Source organism: Megalopta genalis, unplaced genomic scaffold (assembly GCF_051020955.1).
Source record: "Megalopta genalis isolate 19385.01 unplaced genomic scaffold, iyMegGena1_principal scaffold0221, whole genome shotgun sequence".
NCBI lineage: Eukaryota > Metazoa > Arthropoda > Insecta > Hymenoptera > Halictidae > Megalopta > Megalopta genalis.
Window position 1 is genome coordinate 192,501 of NW_027476290.1, and position 5,000 is coordinate 197,500.

The following is a 5,000-nucleotide window of genomic DNA, read 5'->3' on the forward strand; positions in this document are numbered from 1 at the left end:
TAGGGGAATCCGACTGTCTAATTAAAACAAAGCATTGCGATGGCCCCCACGGGTGTTGACGCAATGTGATTTCTGCCCAGTGCTCTGAATGTCAACGTGAAGAAATTCAAAAAAGCGCGGGTAAACGGCGGGAGTAACTATGACTCTCTTAAGGTAGCCAAATGCCTCGTCATCTAATTAGTGACGCGCATGAATGGATTAACGAGATTCCCATCTGTCCCTATCTACTGGCGGTGGCGGTCTGTGGCCACCCAGGGCGGGAGATAACCCCCGAACTAGCCCTCGCGTAGGAGGGTTGATCGGCCGAGTCGATGGGTGTATCGGCGATGAAGGCATTAGAGACCGTCAGTGCGTCGTACATGTAGTACTTCGCATAATGGCGAGGCCCTGATTTAGCATACGGGCTGTGGCGTGTTCTTTGTACAGCACTGTATGTGCTGTATGACTTCCGACTGGGGAACTGTTGTCACTCGTGGCATCAGTTCCCCAGTTTACGTTAAACGGTTTTTCAGACCGTTTTTCGTGGGCGGAACACGCCACTAGACAACACTCCGCTGGGCTCAGGAATACATGGGATGCAATCAATCCCCTGGGCAACCCAGGCCGCAAGGGGCAAACGTGCCCTAGCCACACTTGAGCCTCCACGAAAAAGGTACCGCTGGATAGCTCGTGTTCTTAAATACGCAGCGAACTGAACGAAGTGTGGTGGAGAGGAAGAGGCAGCCTCTCCGACTGCTGTCTCCCACGTGTTTGCCGTGCGTGGCGACCCTTGTCGTCGGAAAAGAGGATCCTGGGATCTGAGGGGGCCCTCTCCTGCGGGTGAGACGTCCCCAACACGTACCTTTGGCCTCTGCTTCGGCTAGATGGGCGGCTGGACGAGAAAAGCAGCCCTGGTCCAGTCAATCGGCTTGGAACGACCACACGCTTCGGGCAAGTGGGTTCTGCTGGGCGAGGACGCGGGCTGGGTAAGGAAACCGACCCAGCCAGCAGACTATATTCGGTGCGTAGCCCTAACCCAGCCTTTGGCGGGTTCCAAATTGTGTGGGTCGGTGGTGGCCGGGGAGCGCACTGGATGAAAGACCAAGACACATTATGGGTCTTAACAAAATTAATGAACAAAAAACTAAGCGTCCAAAGACGACGGGTCCAGCTCCTACTCGGAGTGAAGCCGTCGCCGCAGACGCGGGAACTGCAAATGCAGCTGTCAGTCCCCCCGCGTCTGTGAGAAAGACAAGATCCGGGAAGGTGATTAATATCGCCAATCCTCGTGTGATCTTGCAAAGATGTGTGACTCCCACGCGAGCGGTCTCGGTGAAAACCGAGCCCACGGTAGAAGGTACGCCGGACACCGGTAACGTGGAAGTAATCGAACGAGTCGGAGACACGTCACTCGTGAAGGTGCAGTCGGCACCCGAGCGTGTCGAGGACCCTACTGGTGACGGTTGGCAAACCGTCACCAAAAAGTCAAAGCGAGCCAAGCCGGGCGCACCCACCGGCAAGGCCGCAGTAAACCGGGCCAGGAGACCGAAGGGGACGTTCTCCGGGCAGAAGGTACGGCCTCTCGATCTCGTAAGAGACGAAGCCTTTAGGCGAGTGTCCGAAATACGGACCTTTTGCTTTCGACCTGAGTCGAAAGTCAATAAGGAGTCCGGGTCAAAGATACTCGCCGAGGTTGAGGCACTCAACGAGCTGGTCCAGGAGCTTATTCAACGGAATAGCTTCGTCGAAGGGCAGCTCGCCGCGGTCAGGGCGGACCTAAAAGCGCGTCCTGCCGTAATGAGTGCGATGCGACCTGGGCCGTCCAAGGGAACTCTCCCGAAGACGGCCTGCAACGCCGCGCAGTCGACTTACGCCCATGTGAACAAAGTCGACTGCAAAGGAGCTTCTCCGGAAGCGGGGAGACGGCCACAATCGCAGCATGTGGTAAAAATCTTCCCGCCGAAGGAAAAAGGACAGAGCAGCGAAGTTACGAAGGTTACTGTTCTGTCGCTCGTTAAACCAGCGAAGGAGGCGATCCGAATTAAGTCGGTCCGACGCATCCACTCCGGTGGCATCGTCGTCGAGACCGACCGAAAGGAGGACCTGCAGGCCTTCGTTGGCAATAAGAAGCTCCGGAGCGCGGGTCTGTCCGTCTCCTTACCCACCAAGCGGGACCCCGAGGTTTTAGTTTACGACGTCCCGCGTCGGATGGGTAAGGACGAAATTGCCTCCAGTATTTGGAGGCAAAATCTCTGCGATGCGAACCAGAAGGATGTGCCTTCGGGAATTCGGGTCAGCCGCATGGCTGGCAAGACCCCGGAGACAGCCAACTGGGTCGTTGCCGTCAGTCCGCAGAATCTTCAGCGGCTGAAGCAGAGGGGTAGCCGAGTTTACCTTGGATGGAACTCCTGTCGTGTACGGGATTTCGTCCAGGTGCTTCGGTGCTACCGTTGCCAACGCTTCGGGCATACCTCGAAGCGTTGTAAATTCAAGGAGGACGTGTGCGGTCACTGCTCCCAAAAGGGGCATACCTTCACGCTCTGTAGCAAGAAGAGTGAACCTCCGGTCTGCTCTAATTGCAAGGACAGAGGGTGGGCTAGTGCACACAAGTCGCGGGACCCAGCTTGCGCTTCCTATCAGGCGGCGCTAGCTTTGGAGTCGTCCCGTGTCCGACTTGAGTGACGGGCAGACGTGGACTTGTCCACTCCGCCATTCGAACGGCATGCTGGGCGAACCCCTCGGGGTTCGTCCCCTCGGGCCAGGCTGAAGCCCCTCTTGCGGAGATAAAAGACTTTAACACTACTCCGTAAGAGTGCCTGGATTGGGTTGGACTCGAGGTGGCAGTGGGAGTAGCACGCTGTCTTCCCCTGATACGATGGTGAACGAAGGTAGAGCCCGAACACCAGGCACAAGTCGCAAGAGCGGCCGGTATGGTCCACCAAGGACTTAGGTACGGCCCGTCTCTCAGAGACCACAGTTTGACGACAACACTAACTGTCCCTATCTACGATCCATAGAAATAAAAAACAAACTGCAAAAAGACATCCGGGAGCAGACTCTCGATGCCTGGCAGGAAATTTGGACCAACTCAACAAAAGGCCAGATAACACATGAGTTTTTCGGGAACGTTCGCCAAAGACTTGAAGCAAACTGGGTGGTCCTAAACCACTACGTCGTACAACTTCTATCTGGTCACGGTAACATAAGGAACATATTAAAAAGCATGAAATCCTTAGAATCAGACATCTGCGATTGTGGGCGGGCGGACAATGTACATCACATTGTCTTCGACTGCCCACACCTACGCAAAGAAAGAGAAACCCTTATGGTAGCCGTCACCAGTACAGGCATAAACTGGCCTTGCCAGCTCAGAGAACTCGTTCTAGAAGACACATTCGGACACTTCACAAAATTCGCAATAGCAGTATTGAAATATAGAGAGAACATTACATTAGAAAACGTTAGTGGAACTTAGGATCAACCCAGACCCCGGTACAGCCGTCTAGACCACGCGGGCACTAACAACAGTTAGTGTGTCTAGACGTCTATAATCTCCACATGAGAAATCATGCGGACCCGCAAGAGACCGAGCCTCGCGCTGGTGACCCCGCCTCCTCGTGGCCCCCGCTGGAAACGTCGCGCTTTCAAGCCCATGGCTTGCCATGTACCTGCAAGCGCGACGGCTAAGCGGGTCACCTCCCACACGGGACGGTCTTCCCTCCGGATGAACCTTAAATGATGACGGAGGGGTTTTTCACAAGCACGACGCATGCATGCTCCAGATGCATGCGTACCCCCTTGTCCGTGGTTTCACTCACCCTAACACCGTCGGTATAGGCTAACCAAGCCTGGTACGACGAGCTAGCGCGTCGCGCTCATTAAAGCTCATTCACAATAGATGTCCCTATCTACGAAAAGAGGATCCTGGGATCTGAGGGGGCCCTCTCCTGCGGGTGAGACGTCCCCAACACGTACCTTTGGCCTCTGCTTCGGCTAGATGGGCGGCTGGACGAGAAAAGCAGCCCTGGTCCAGTCAATCGGCTTGGAACGACCACACGCTTCGGGCAAGTGGGTTCTGCTGGGCGAGGACGCGGGCTGGGTAAGGAAACCGACCCAGCCAGCAGACTATATTCGGTGCGTAGCCCTAACCCAGCCTTTGGCGGGTTCCAAATTGTGTGGGTCGGTGGTGGCCGGGGAGCGCACTGGATGAAAGACCAAGACACATTATGGGTCTTAACAAAATTAATGAACAAAAAACTAAGCGTCCAAAGACGACGGGTCCAGCTCCTACTCGGAGTGAAGCCGTCGCCGCAGACGCGGGAACTGCAAATGCAGCTGTCAGTCCCCCCGCGTCTGTGAGAAAGACAAGATCCGGGAAGGTGATTAATATCGCCAATCCTCGTGTGATCTTGCAAAGATGTGTGACTCCCACGCGAGCGGTCTCGGTGAAAACCGAGCCCACGGTAGAAGGTACGCCGGACACCGGTAACGTGGAAGTAATCGAACGAGTCGGAGACACGTCACTCGTGAAGGTGCAGTCGGCACCCGAGCGTGTCGAGGACCCTACTGGTGACGGTTGGCAAACCGTCACCAAAAAGTCAAAGCGAGCCAAGCCGGGCGCACCCACCGGCAAGGCCGCAGTAAACCGGGCCAGGAGACCGAAGGGGACGTTCTCCGGGCAGAAGGTACGGCCTCTCGATCTCGTAAGAGACGAAGCCTTTAGGCGAGTGTCCGAAATACGGACCTTTTGCTTTCGACCTGAGTCGAAAGTCAATAAGGAGTCCGGGTCAAAGATACTCGCCGAGGTTGAGGCACTCAACGAGCTGGTCCAGGAGCTTATTCAACGGAATAGCTTCGTCGAAGGGCAGCTCGCCGCGGTCAGGGCGGACCTAAAAGCGCGTCCTGCCGTAATGAGTGCGATGCGACCTGGGCCGTCCAAGGGAACTCTCCCGAAGACGGCCTGCAACGCCGCGCAGTCGACTTACGCCCATGTGAACAAAGTCGACTGCAAAGGAGCTTCT

General features: G+C 55.8%; 1 pseudogene; it reads left to right on the top strand.

Moving 5' to 3' along the window:
• The window catches only part of LOC143262784 (large subunit ribosomal RNA), a 10,034-nt pseudogene that overhangs the window by 2,738 nt on the left and 2,296 nt on the right, over positions 1 to 5,000 (top strand).